Below are 15,984 nucleotides of genomic sequence, written 5' to 3'. Positions count from 1 at the left end.
AGATAAAACTTACGACACTCGTTAAAGATTACCATAATTATAGATAAGTGTAAATTACTTCTATAAGCTTTGCCATCCTCATTTGCTCTAATATTAAACAAGTTTATGTGATAAACTGAATTATATTTTTGTTTTTATAAAAACGATGCACACTCATGACATTCACTCATAAAGTTCTTATGAAAAAGATTACAGTATATCTTGTAATCTAAACAAGATATGCTTAAAAAGTATAGGGCTTGTTTCTTTGGAAGTGTGACAAAAATAAAAAGCACTTAACCTCACCTTCACCCTCTTACAATGAACATTGTATGTTCTCGAAAATCACGTGGTTTTATCTGTTTGTTAATGATTAGCTTTAGGACCGATTCGTGAAGGAGGGCGGCGACCAAAAATAATAACAAAAAGACAATATTTTTTAGTTTTTGGTTCATTCACATCATAATCCCAGCTGGAGTTGCAGAAAATGAATTGTATTCAGGACAAAAGTAGTGTACTTTGGCAAATAATGCAACAAAAAGCAAAGTTTGCCACTTCCTGAGCATTTTTACAAGTATATATCAGTATGACAATAATAATACTATAGAAAAAGCTTTATATTTGTGTTGTATTTGTTTTTTTTTATATATCTATAAATATATGCAGGGCTACACATTGAGTGAGAGCAGTACAAGCAGCAGCCAGCATGTGTCTCTGCAGGACCATAAAATCAGTGTTAAAGAACCACAGTTTCCACATCTAAACAAAGGAGGTGATAATCTTAATTTAAGGTTGATTCCCAGTTCATTCAAATCTCCTCATCTGTGTTTCCTGCTCAGGCTGACACCATTTCATTATGATTGGGGCAGAACAAAAACTGACGTCTCATACTGTAATTATTTTCTTATAGAGTCAGGCAGTGGTTCCCAAACTTTCAGCTTCTGAACTATAAAATAACGGTGACAAAACACATGAAATAAACTGGTTCAAGCAGAGAAACATAAAGCGGTTAAATCAAGGTTTAGGACATTACACCTTTAACCTTCTTACATTTGGGTGCTGTGGCCTTAAAAATAACCAAAGATCCACAGTGAAAAGATTTGTTCTGATGGAGAACTTTTGAAAGGTTTTGAAGAATTTTACCAACGTTTTAAAGTAGATGGCGTGATTTTTTTCTTTTTCTTTTTCCGTGCTGTATTTAGTTTTTGTTGTGGGATGTGAAGAAAAAAATAAAGTTTTCTGAAGCTTTCACTTGTCACCATAAATTTCCACGTTTGCTTTTAACATCTGTTAACAAAGTAAATGCAGTTTGTTTGACAAATCACTATCAGAGGTTTTTTAGCATAGCTTACTGCACCACTTGTGCGTTTTGTTGATCCATGCAAAAGTGACAGATATGAACATGTAAGTTTGATTTTCAGCCTCTTACTTTGAATGAAAATTAATGAAATATTTTATTTAAAATAAAATAAAAACTCTATGGAACCTAATATATTATGGTTTTCTTTGTGGATGGCTAAATGTACTTTAAAAAATCTTAACCCCATGTTCACAAATTTGAATACAAATTTAATAATAACTAAAACTATCTTATCCATACATATACATGCATCTTATTTTGACATGCTGACTTTGTGTGTGTGTGTGTGGCCAGTAAAAAGTAATCATTAACACTTGTTTAAAATCCACCCAACAGCTGGATTACCTACATTTGTTGTTGCAAAATCCAAAGCTTCAGGCTTGAACCTTTGGAACTGAACTCACAACTAAAGCAGAGTTTATTTCATTCACACTTACAAAATAAGAGAATGTAGTGTGCATCTCTAAAATGTGTTCAACACAACTTAAAATAAAGAATAATTACAACTTAAGTCCTATATTTAAATAATAAATAATAATAAAATGTTTTCTTTTTGCAATTTCCTGGACACACTGTTTAAAGTGTGACTGTTTTAGCTGGAAAATATAACATACAAAGCTGTAATTCTATTTTATTTTTATTTCAAGGTAGATAAAATGTTTTTTTTAACCAGTCTATTAGATTATTATTTTAAAGAAAACAAATTATGATTCACTTGAGAAGGCTGTTGCTTTATTTTAGAGCAAAGCATCATGTAAGGTGCTTAAAAAGGTGCTTCTAATATTTCTTTAGATTTTTTTTATGTTAAGCCGCTTATAATTTTGTCACTTATTTGATCATCACCTGTTGTTAGTGTCTGTGCATGTGTTCATCTGTCTGTTAGTAAAATATCTCATGAACCACTGCATGGATTTGCATGAAACATTTTGGAAAGTAATTATTAGATGTACGTCTACAGCTGATTACCTTTGGAAGTTAAATCGATTAGAGATGGCTGCCACAGCTAATCAGTTTTTGGAAACTAATAAATGGCTAATACCCAGTCAGATTTACAGATATTGAGCTAAAATCTTGTGTGGTAGTAGATCAGAGTCATCCCCAACACATACTTGAAGCGCTAACAGAAGGCATGAGATTTTAGTATAAAACTAGCATGCAAGACAATGGGTAACATGCTTTTTTATTTTATTTATTTATTTATTTTATTTAAAAAAGTGAGTTTTTCATCTAGTTTGTTTTTGAAGTGCTGTAATGCCTTTTGTGCTCATCTTCTCTATGAAGAGTGTTTTACAAATAAGGTTTAAATGATGGATAATCTAATGAGATAGCAGTAGGTTAAAGTTAGTGAAAGCTAACTGTTAGCGCCTGGCTGACTCAAGCTAATTTATCCACTTTTTACAGTGAACTGTTTGCAGATTTGTTGTTTACCACAATCAGATTAGGTCAGAGAAGAATTCTGTAAAAAATAAAAAATGCTCAACTACTTCAGGCTGACAGTTGCAAATAAAAAATTAAAATAAAAGTCTTCTACCAATGAATAAATTTCATTCAGGACCCAGATGGAAAATTTCTTAAAATCTATCAATAATGTATGTTGAATTAAACAAAAAAGTAAATGTACTGTGAAAGGCCAACTCTGAACCATATAATACAAAATCTGAAAGTCTTGTCAGAAATGAAATCAGGACCCATGCATGTCTGCAGTTTCTCATTCACATTTATTTAATAAAATTACAACTATAGTCCTATAAATAAGTGCATTGTGATGAATTAAACTTATGGACCTCTGCAGAAATTAAATAATGTGCAGTGCCTGTAATCAGATCAGAATTTTATTCCTTTTTATGCAAGATTGTGACAAATACCCAGTTTATTTAATTTTATTCAGGCAGCTAGTGAAAGTGCTTCAGGGTGATCAGCTGCAGCTTGCACATAAAGCCTGCAGGCAGCAGCCATTACAGGGAAAGAACCCCCTGAATGTCATAACCACAAAGCCCTGATTCTCTTATCACACGGAGCTTCGTGTGAGCAACTGTGGGAGCTGTTACCCAGCATCTGGCATCTAATGCTTTCCTTCAAACCCCCTGATCACATCCTCACATCCACTCCCTCATCATCTGGTTACTGGGAGTTTTGTCTGGCAAACCCCTATCTGTGTTTTACAGCTTTCACTGTTGTGATCCAGATGTGATCTGCACCCAAACAAAAACATAAATAGAGAAGAAATAAATTTAAAAAATGCCATTAAGGTAATAAACTTCCATTTTTTGCAACAATTTTGACCAAATTGAAATGTGTAACATGTAAAATTAAAACAGAATGCAATGATTTGAAAATCTCATAAACCCATTTTTACAATGGAAAAAAAAAAGCATTTCAAATAATGAAACTAAGAAATGGTTAGATTTTTAGGCAACAGAGAATTGTGAAATTAATGGCAGCAACACATGTCTAAAAAGTTGGACAGGGTCAACGGTTACACTGTGAAGCGCTCTCTCTTCCTTTAATTACAATCTGTAAACATCTCAGAGGTGAGCTGCTGGAGTTTTTCAAGGGAATGCTGTCTCATGCTGTCGATGTAGGATTGTAGCTGTTCAACAGTCCTCGGTCTTATTTGCTAGATTTTTTTCTTTCATAACGCATCAAATGTTTTCATTTGGTGAGACTGGACAGCAGGCAGGCCGGTTCAGCTTCTGGATCATTCTATTATGAAGTCATGCTGTCGTTTGTCTTGTTGAAATATGCAAGGCCTCCCCTGAAAAGGATGTAATCTATGAGAGCACATGTTCTAAAACATGTATATACCTTTCTGCATTGATGATACCTGACTGGTCTTGTCTGGTGAATGACTATTGTCCAGTAGCCCTCACCCCGATAGTTGCTAAATGCTTCGAAAGGCTGGTCATGACCCACATCAAAACAACCATCCACATCAGCGAGAACCCTCACCAGTACGCATACCGCGAGAATCGATCAACAGAAGACGCCATCTCCTCTGTGGTCTACACTGCTCTCACCCACCTGGAGCAGAAAGACTCCTACGTCCGTATGCTCTTTGTGGACTTCACGTCTGCCTTCAACACCATGATCCCCCAAACCCTGATGGACAAACTACTCACACTAGGACAAAGCTCCTCCATTTGCAACTGGGTCTTAGACTTCTTAACAAACAGACCACAGTCAGTGAGGATCCACAACTTCTCCTCCACCATAACCCTCAGCACTGGCTCCCCTCAGGGCTGTGTGCTGAGCCCTCTCCTGTTCACTCGGCTGTATGTAACTGGGACCCTGTGCACACAATTTCGTTCCACCACATGCACCACATGTGGTGCGAATGACAACTAAAGAAATTTTTACTTTTGACTTTGACCTTTCCAGATGTGTAAGCTCCCCATGCCACAGGCACTAACGCACCCCCATACCATCAGAGAGACAGGCTCGTGCACTGTTTGCACGATTCCTCTGCTCTTTATGGATGACATGGCATCTGTGAATTCTAAAATGAACTTCAAATTTTGCTTCATCTGACCACAGAACTGTTTTCCACTTTGACTCAGCGCATTTAAACGAGCCACAGAAGACGGCAGGATTTCTGGACAGAATTAACACATGGCTTCTTCTTTGCATGATGGAGCTTTGACCAGCATTTGAGAATGGCAGTGATGTCCACAACAGAATCAGACCAGTTTTAATACCGTGGCCCCTAAGGGCCTGAAAATCACAGACTTTAAATACTGACTTTCACTCTTGTCCTTTGAGCTCAGAGAATTTGATTATTTTGATGATATCATGAACTGTAGACAGTGGGATGTTCAAAGTCCTGCTAGTCTTCTGTTAAGGAACATTATTCTGAAATTGTTCCACTATTTTTAGACACTTTTTTCATAGATGCTTTAAAATGTTCTTTTTTGTACCCATTTCTCTTACAGACCTGTTGACAGTTAACCTAATTTAATGTTCATACAGCTGTTTCTTATTTGCACATACTTTTACAGCATTTTTAGATGTCTTGCTACAATCAAATTCAAAGTTATTATTATTTAATTTACAATTTCTTAATTAAACAATTACATTCATGTTTTTGTTTTTTTGTGAGGAAAAATATTTAAAAAAAATCATTGTATTGAGTTTTCATTTACACTTTTTGAAGGGTTAATTTTTTTTTTTACAATTGAGATTGTAGGTAGAGTGTGTATGAAATGCTTTAATTATTTGATCTTATATTAGTCATAACACATTAAACGCATCATTATACAAGCATTATGAAAATAATTTTGTCAATGTGTCAGGTGTTCATATCTGAAGACGTATGTTTGTGATATTAGTGAACTAATATGTCATATAATATCTAATGTAGTTGGAGCGGCTGGGAATGAATCAGGCTTGTACGTGGAACGATGAAATACAAGTTCACTGTGGAAGCAGAGATAATTAATAGAATTGGTTAGTTACATTTCAAGTTTTTGTGATTCCTGTGTTTAGCTTACTTGTGTTTTCATTCTTTCAGCTTCCTTGTGTTCCCTGGTGCCGTCTCCAAGGCTTCAAGGCTGGCTCAGGTGTCTCCATTTCCTCATCCGCCCAGCCCTTTATATCTCCTCCATTTTCTTCTTCAGCAGTGCATTGTGGGTTTCATGCCACACTCTGGTATTTATGTGTCAAACTCAAGGCCCATGGGCCAAATGTGGCCCTTGTTGACATCTTACCTGGCCCTCAAGGTGATTTGTGAAACATAAAATATTTCTATCTCTTGAATTTTTTTCAGTAATTCTTTGATTATGGTACTGAAAACACAACAGAGAACATCAAATGAGACCAATCAAACTCTTGTTGAGGAACCTGCGACCAAGAAAATATGTTGTGTGTCAGATTTGAATTTATGTAGATTCTGAAATTGGACCTTAGTTTGAAGAAGGTTTTAATTTTGGTCCCCTTTTGTAAGTGAGTTTAACAGGTGATAATTCTTGTGCTCCTTGTGATGAATATCCAAGATATTTAAGTTTGCTGCTATGACAGCTCTTTGTTTTTTCTTTTTTCTTTTTTAATAAGTAACAACATTTTTGAACTTCTTAGTCTGTCTGCATTCTGAGTCCAATCCTTTACGTATCGTGACAACGATGACTGCAGGCAGTTTCATTCTGAGGAACGGGTAAGAAATTATTCTCATAATCATAAATTCCCTTTTAAGTAGATTAGAAAAACGTCTAACTTGTTGTTTTTTTCTCAGCATGCCAGGATTTTATTATAGTTTGTCACTAAAAGCAAATGTGGTCAATAATGTTTTTGTCCATTTCAGTGGATGCCTGTTAACACAATATCTCATGAACTACTGGATGGATACTAAAACTCGCAAAAAGGGATCATTGGATGAAAATCTACAACTAACTTATTCAAACGATACAATTCCATATGAACATCACAGTTAATCGGCATTAGCTAGCACAAAAATGTCTATAAATCAAACAGGTTTACAAATACTGAGGTAAATTTTGATGCTGTAGTAGCTGAGAGTAACTCATAACACAAACTCTGACTTATGATGTATCATATGAGCATAATATTATTGTCAAGATTTTTTCATTTCAAGATTTGACCAAAGCAGCTACAACAAGGAATGCTTTGATTAAACAACAACATGTTTTGTCCTTGTTTGAAGGTAACATGAGCTAAAAGAGTAAAAATGTAAGTGCCTAGTTGGAAGTAGTTATTTGCAACATTACTTTTCTTTTCATATCTAAAACAGTATAAAAACTTTTTTTGTAAAAGTTTGATGTAAGAAAATGCCACGTATCTTCTTTTTATGGTTTTTAACAACACAACTAATAGAGAAACTTGTGTTTCACCACCTTTTACTCTATAAAATCAGCATTACATGGTCATTCTAGTACCGTATTTTTCAGACTATAATGCGCATTGATATTAATATTATTCATTGATATTGTGCTTTATAATCTGGTGCTCCTTATAGTCTGAAAAATACGGTAATTAGATTTTATATGTGAGCATATTTATGTGTCAGTTATGAAAACTACTTACTGATAGTTTAGAAAATAGTGTCATGCCTATGGGTGTGCTCACTCAAATAAATATACAGAACTGTCAATAATACAAATACAGAATGTGTCTGTCTACATGCCAGCACAGGAAACACAAGTCCAAGTCAAGCAGGTTTATCTTTTCTCACATCACTCCTCCCTCCAAACTTCTCTGCCAACCGCCAAACCCCTGAAATATGTTTGGGGACACATTAATAGCCACAGATTAAAGACAAATTATATCAATTAGGGAAACAGGCAGCAAGTATCTGCTCAATTAAAGAGCTGAATAAAGTCAGCTATTTAAAGCAATCGTTCAGATCTCCTGAAATTAGTTTGGGAGGAAAGAGTATAAACTCTGAACGTTTTACCTGTTGTAAATAACTTCTAGAATGACTTCCCATGCAATGATCCCAAAAGCAGACATGTCAGAGCAGGGTCCGTGTCTGAATAATGCAGAATGCAGGCAGAAGCAGGGATCTAATGCACTTTGACGGCCATGAAAGGACAAACACCTCCTCAGTTCCGATCTTCTACCCCTTAGCCGTGCACGTCCGCCGACCGTTAATAACTATATAAGCAGCCAAAGCTTAATCAAAAATGTTGGGGGATTTTTGAGTTTGGACCTATAATTACTGTTAATTCGTCAGGTTGGGTGGGGTTCTGAAATTATGGCTACGGGCTGGGGCCGGGTTGGATTGGATTTTTTGGGCCCGACTGCAACTTTAGAGTGGCAGAACTGAAGAATACAGTCAAGCTGGGACAAAATACAGATAGGGACTGGGAATGCAGAAGAATTGACAATATAAGCTATCTATAACAGGTAAGATGATAACTGTTCATAATCTTGCCACATAAACTTACAAAATCTCTGCACCTCTAATCAGAGAAATCTCTAAAGCCCTTAAGTCACTGAATGTTTGCCAAAATGACATCGTTGTGCTGTGAACTAAAACACCATCATGTCCTTTGTCTGGCACATCTTTCTCATGTGCCGGGTCTTGAAAGGCCGAAGCAGATCCAGGCTGACGCTTGGCAAACACAGGGCTCACCTTGGACAGCTTCCCAGTCCATCAAACTACAAATCCATAGAGACATACAAGCTTGCACGCTGATACCTACAGCCAGTTTCAAATGTTTCTGTCTCTGTTCATCAGGCTGAGAGTTCCTGGCTCAGATGCCACCGAGCGAGGACTAGCGTCATCGGCAGGCAGCCGAGCATCGCTCCTGTGGGCTGGAGGTTTCAGTTCATGTATGTGGAGGTTGTTGTCAGTGCTGTCAGTTTGTTTCTTGACACGTGTTTTACTGATGTGCACTGACAAAACAGTTGGGGGGAAAAGTAAAACTAAAGATGCAATTTCATGCTCAGATTCATAAAAGCTCTTTCCTTGTTGCTGCCTGCTGCCAAAAGGCGACAATAACAAACACAAACATGGCTTTAACTTAGAAAATTTTAGGGAATTTGAGGTAAAATTTGATATGAGAGTAGCTGAGGGTTGTCCCAAGCACATACTTGGAGCATAAATACCTGTATGCAACATATTTGCTTAAATTTGTGCATTAACTGTTGTTTGTCTATGAACAAAACGTCACATATTTTGATGAATATAATCACTGGAGGTTAATCTGCAACTGAATCATTTTTGAAGACAACCAATTTTATAAAGACCCCTAAGTTAATTAACGTTTGCCAACACAAAAAATAGCTATAATTCAGTATTAGATTATCGTAAAAGCTCTGACATCAAAAGGCAGCAGGCGACGTGCATCGCTTCAAGGAATGCTGAGTTTATTTAGCTACTAATGCGCACTTCATGTCTAAAACTGTGTTGAGGAAAAATGAAGTAAAATATCCGCCTTTCACCCGTCGGCAGAGATTCCATTTAAATGAATGGATTTCAGGTCAAAATGTAGAAACACATGTGTGACTTTGCCCTAACCCTCAGCCCTGCTTTCATGATTCCCTTTTTATTGCCGGATGGGTGCCATCACTTATGAACTGTTGCTGAGTAAAACTTTATTTATACCTCTTGCTTCAAAATAGGAATGTTGGCACAGACATTTATCTGCTGCCCTGAAGCACTTAGAGTTTTGCAGGGATTTAATCGTCTGTATTTTCTGTTGCTTTGAATTTACAGAAGATGCATGAAAAGATCCACTGAAGGACTAAAGAAAATATATACACACACACACACACACACACACACACACACACACACACACACATATATATATATATATATATGTTAAGGACCTTGCTCAAGGGCCCATTGTGGGTCAAGTGAGGGTGGAGGGAGGCAGATGTGGGTGCTTCACCCTTCCCACCCACATTTGATGTTGCCAGGGGATTGAACCTGTGATTTTTTTTTTATCAAAGGCTTGCCTTCTCTAACCTCTGTGCCACCAGGATAGAAAGTAAAATATTGTAAAGGTTTTCTGAAATTACTTAAGATGTTCTAAATAGGATAACTAAAAACTTTTACTTACTTGCTTTTGCATGTGTAAACCTGACGGTTTGAAACTTTTGAGATTTCTTTAAGAATGCACTTCTAAACAGACAATTTAATTTTGTATAAACTTAGTTAGAGCGAACCTACTTCTGCAAGTGTAAACTCCATGGTTAGAAAATGTCTTCAAAAGTGAACTGATGTGCATTTTTTTTAAAGAACAAAATATTAATAATAATTCTTATTGATTAAATAAGGAACTTTTAGAATCCAACATTGAACGGTTCCTTAATTGTAATTTAGGATGAAACGTACATTTTTGGCAAGCAGGTTTGTCATAGATTCTATGCCCTGAAATGGCAGCCATTTGTGTATTTATTCAATATCCCTGATGTTAAGTTTTCATTTCCTAAACTAGAACTCTGCTAACTGAGTGGTTCCCAGATGTTATTTGGTTTTCTGTTGCTTTTCATTTGCATCAGGTTTGAGTCCAATTAACTGAAATAAACAGTTTTTTTTTATATATATATATATATTTGTACCAGGAGATAGATACCTTTCTGGAGTGGAGTTTTTCAAAAGTTTTCCTGGCCTTGAAAGACTTATATTTGAGACTGAATGAAAATTACCTTTTTCTTCATTTTACAGCAAAAATACCAAAATCCTGCCTCACTTAGAATCTTCGCATGAGCAAGGATGGATCTTTTTTTATTTTATTATTTTTATTATTTTGTCTCTACTTCTGGGGGGAAATTATCTTTAAAAAGTATAACTGTTGTTTATTTTTTGTTGTACCAGAACCATAAAGAACCTTGACTGTCACATTAAGGTTTGTAAACCGTGACACAGAGCTTCTGTTACACCCTTTCTGTGTTTTTAAATGAGTTTTTGTAAAGATGGCATTCCAGTCACTCAGCCTCTATTTGTAGTAGACAAACAGCTTCAGATAGAATGTGTTCTGTCAGAGGTCCAGAGAAAGTTTAAAGATATTTTTCATGCAGGATTTTTCATTCCATGTCACTGTAGAAATTTTAAAGAATTGCATTTCAGCAGAAATAACAAGACTTTGTATGAGATTATAAGAGTTCTTTGTTTCCAACTTTGGGTGTTGATCATATAAAACAGGGGTCACTGGCCAAATACTAGTACTGGTCAATACGTCATAACAGCGATGAAGAAATAGTAAAAAAATTTCTTTTAAAAATCTGTGTAAATATTTTATATACATTTGCCCGCAGGGTCTTTTATTTTGAAAAATGACCATGTCCATTCTTTTCTTTCCAGCTCTTGTCTCAACTGCATGTGCTTCTTAAAGTCACACAAGCAAACTATCAAAAATTAGCAATAAAAATAAATAAAAATTTTGCTGAAGAATGATTTTTCTCCCACTAATCTGTGGGAAAGTTGTGTTGAAACCAGTCTGTGATGTGAACTGCTGATATCCAGGATATTTCCTTTTTGGAGAGCCTATGCTTAAACCACAACATTTTCCCAATTATAACACAGAACTTTGTAATGTCAAACCTTCACCAGGTACTTTGATTAGATAAGACATGAACAAAAAGTACAAAAGTGAAACAAAAAAAAAAGAAAAATTTTAATCAGAGGGTTTTTTCTTTCAATTGTGTCTCATTCACTGTACGACAGTTTGAGTCATTTAAACAGTTGTTCAAATCATGTTTAATGCAATATTCCTGGTGATCACACTAGATATAGTTCTTACTGTTAATGTCCATTAGCAGGCAAAAAGGCAGAGGGGTGTCATATTACAAGCATCAAGAGATTTGGTTGTTTTCATGATAAACATCAGTGGCGGCTGCTCAATAGGGGGCGCTAGGGTGCCGCCCCACCATTCATACCACTCACCATATTACAATGAAAACTTAAAAAAAACAAATAAAAATGAAATAAATTTTTTTTTAATATATGTATATATATATTTTGTTTTTTTAAGATAAATATTTTAGAGTTAATGATGAGTTGTTTCTTTCAAAAACGTTTTCTCTAATTGGTGACGTATTTCCGCTCTGGGGCCACAAGAATCTAAGCCCATAGACTCTTGTTGAAAGCTGTACATGCGCAGTTAGCTCCTCTTCATTACAAGAAATAGGAATATTCTGGGCGCACCAGTCCAGCGCCCTGAATACCGTCACACTTTACAGATTGTGCTTTCGGCCCCACTGTCCCGGTACAGATTTATTTATTTTTCAAATAAATAGATGTAATGCACAGCATTAGTTGAGGAGGGAGATTGTTCAAAAGGGCGAATGTTATGTCTTTTTCTTTTTATTTCATTTTGGGAATTTTTCAGGAGCAGATATTAAGCTCACGCCCGAGGGGTCAGAGAAGGTGGCGGCAGCCAAAGGTCAGCTTGAAAAGCCTGCAGGGGTGAGGCTTGGCTGCTGGTACCTTAACTCATGGAGGAGGAAGCTGAGTCGAGTAGATCGGCCTCAGTGGAGATGAAGACGTGCTAACCAGCAGATATTGCTAGCTGATAGAAGTGGAGACAAGAGATAAGATGCTGAAACAGTTCCAAGAAAGCCAGGCTTGTGGAGTTTCCCCCACACTGCTCAAAGGGTTGACAATTTGATGGTGGTTTTCAGCCAGGAAGCAGGTGGAGAGAAGTATCAACAGGAGGTCAGTGGGGAGGATGGGAGACAGGAGTCACCTGAAGGGGAGCAGGAAGACAAAGAGGTAGAAGCCACAACAAGTGGAAATTTGTGTTTTTGCAAAATATGTAGGGAAAGCTGAGTTTTTTCTGCTCATCAGTGGTTTTTTGTTTGAAAAACTTCTAAACGATTATGGAAGCATTCAAAGACGGTCTCAGAACATACCACGGGTTATAGATATTGTTTCAACAGTTTGTGAAGAGCCAAGAATTTTTTGTTTGTGTCTTGGTTGTTGATGAACTATTTATATATTTAGCAATGCCCTAAATCCTTTCTCTTTTTCGAATGTTGAGTTAGGTCCAAGCTCATGTCCTATTAATGTAGACAAAGCTTTTCTTTTTCACGTTTATCTACAAGTAAATTTTCTGCTGTTTCTTAAAGCAAACACTGCAGCATGAAGGACTGAGAGACTAATTTACTTATTTTCAGATGACATGATTTAACTTTTTTTGTGTGTTTTATGTACCTGGATGATTGAGCTTACATCAGGACTTAACCTTTGTATGTTCACATTAATTATATTTTGTACAACGTTTGCAATTTAACTACTTCTGCAGGATTACTGCTAATTTTTAGCCATTCAAATGTCAAAACCTTCAGCTTATTTAGAAAATGGGTTTCACGGCGTTTAGTTTTTGTTGCCGTCATGCTTTTCACAATAATTTTTCCCCCTTAAAATCAATTGAGATCACTTCTGCTCCTTTAAATAAGTTGTTTTCTCCTTCAGCCTGTTTTATCTTTCTCTTAAATTATACTTTTAGCTAGCCTGGTTCTACTTTTAGCTTTAAGCTCTACTTGTTTTAGCCAGCCTTTTGATAATTTTACCTTGTAGCTATCCTGTTGCTCCTTTTCATTAGCCTTTTGCTATTTTTGTCTTACAGCTAGCCTTTTGCTTCTTTAGCTTTTAGCTAGCCTTTTATACTTCAGCTTTTAGCTAACCTTTTGCTACTTTCAGAACAGTTCCTTTAGTTGTTATCAGAAAACTGAGACCATTAGATAAAAAGAAAATGTGCAATACAAGTCAAAAGTTTGGACCCATTTATAGAAATAAATAAAACAGTCAGGCCCAAATTAGAACACATTAATGTATTTAAAGTATTTCCTGCTTCTAAAAAACAATATTTGGTTTTGTTCGTTGTTCTACAGGATCGAGACTTGCTGTATGTTGTACCTGTGTGATGTGATTTAACACCCCCTGAGATGAAACTGTCTAGAGAAATTTCCAAACTGTCTAATTTATATAAAGAATCAGACGAAGAATTTCTGTAACTTTGTGTCTTTTATAGATGACACTCCCACCCTCCTAAAACACATGACAGTCACAAGGCACAGTTTGTGTCAAACTCGTCCTCGGACTTATTCTCAGCGGTGAGTTTTAATCATCCCACCCCACTCACCTACCTTCCCCATACAAAATCCTTCTGTAACTTCAATCACTCACAAGAATATTCATGACATGATGATGCTTTTCACGCAGGAATGTAGATAAAAACAACAAATAAGTACACATTTAAAGGGTTTTGCTAAGAGTGTTCTTGTCTGTGTGCCACAGTACTATTATTATCACCCACTGCCAAAAGACAGGCAGCCAGTGATGTTTTTACCAGTGTTTGTGTATCTGTTATTAAAAAAAAATGCATGAATTCTGGAGAGATTTGAATGAAATTTGCAGAAAGTTTTGTAGGAATGCGCATCTGCAGCTGAATAACTTTTAGAATGAACCTGACTCAAGATGACTGCCACAGCCAAGTGAGCATATGAAACACACAAATGGCTCTAACTGCGTCAGTTTTACAGCTGTTGACCTAAATGTTGGTGTGGTAGTAGCCGAGACTGATCCCCAATACATATTCTGAGAGCTAACTGATCACATGAGCTTATCATTAAAATGAGGTTTTTACTTATTTGGAGTCAGCTTGATTTGTCTGTTAGCAAAATATCATATGAGCCTCTATACCTATTTTAAAGAAACTTTTAGGAAGTAATAAGTAAATGTATCTCTACAACTGATTTCATTTTAGAGCCAACTCGATTCAAAATGACTGCCATAGTCAATTGATTTGGGAAAACTCAAAAATGGCTATACAGTAAGTCAGTTCATTTTGCAGAATTGTGCTAAAACTTGGTGTGATTGTTGCTGAGAGTCCTTCACAACACAAACTTCAACTACTTTTTTCACAAGACTTTTCTTTAAAACAAGTATTGACTGTTGGAGTCAACAGGGTCTGTTAGCATAATATCTCCTAAACCACAAGGCATATTTTAACAAAAGTTTCAGAAATTAACTATTGGATGTACAGTTACTACTGATTAACCTTTGGAGCCGTTGCAATTGACGATCGCCACCACAGCTAATCAAAATTAGCCAACACAAAAATGGCTATAATCCCGTTAATTTTACAGAAACTGGGCTCAAATTTCATATGGTAGTAGCTGAGAGTTATTCACAGCATGCTTTCTATTGTGATATCTTCTTATATTGCACATAACAGTTTCAAGGCTTGACTAGAACGTCATTTCTCGCCACATGATCTTAGCCTAATCCTCTAGCATGAATGTTGATGTGCAATTTGCATTCCTTTAACAAATGCTTTTTAATTATGAATGATTTTTACCGAAAAAATAAATTGTATGTGGCAGATCTATCGGCTGACATTTTTAGGTCAGCTAGAGTTTATACACCAATTAGAGTGGAATCCTTTTTGCCACCATACCCCGTCATCCCACCACACAGAGGCCAAGTTCATTCAGGAGTAATTTAATTGCATACTTCATGTCCAGATTTTTCTTGCTCCAGTGGCTACATTGTACGCAGATGACGAACCCTTTTCAAATTGGGAGTTCAGATGCCGAGGGTGGGGAGCATGGCTCTTGGACAGGACGTCCCCTTTTTGCAGGTTTGTTGCATAATTATAGCAGAAAGAGAAAGATGAGTAGTTGAGGTTTTTATAACAGTGAACATTCCCATCCAAAAACATGTCTAAAGACACAATCAACACCCAAAAACACATTCACTACAACATAAAAATTTGCATAAGTTGTTTTATTCGTAGTTATTGTCCTTGTATATTTCTTAACTGGTTGTTTTTTTATATATATATATATTCTTTTGTTGAAGTGGACATCCTGTAAGTCAAACCTGAAGCCCTTGGTTGAGTTGTTCTCCGAACTGAAAAGAAAGAGAGTGCGGAGAGGTTGGGGAGGCGGGGGGGCTTCCTCCTCCGCCTCACCAGCTCAACCTTTGTGTTCATCTGTTTGAACAAAGACAGCATATTTACACATCATACTGACGGACAGTTTCCACTTAGATAATGCAAGGAAGATTGAACTTTCAAGGTTTGTGTTTTCAAATTCTTGTTCTCCTTCGATCCACTTTCCACCTCAATTGTCGTTACCATCATTATAACGTTAAATCACCATTTCTATTATGATATATCTCTTTCTTTTTTATTATTTTTTTTTTTATAAATTTCTCTCTTAGAACTGTACAATCGTAC

This window comes from Nematolebias whitei, chromosome 18 (genome assembly GCF_014905685.2).
Source record: "Nematolebias whitei isolate Nwh7 chromosome 18, NemWhi1, whole genome shotgun sequence".
In the NCBI taxonomy this organism is placed as follows: Eukaryota; Metazoa; Chordata; class Actinopteri; order Cyprinodontiformes; family Rivulidae; genus Nematolebias; species Nematolebias whitei.
This window is presented reverse-complemented; position numbering follows the sequence as displayed.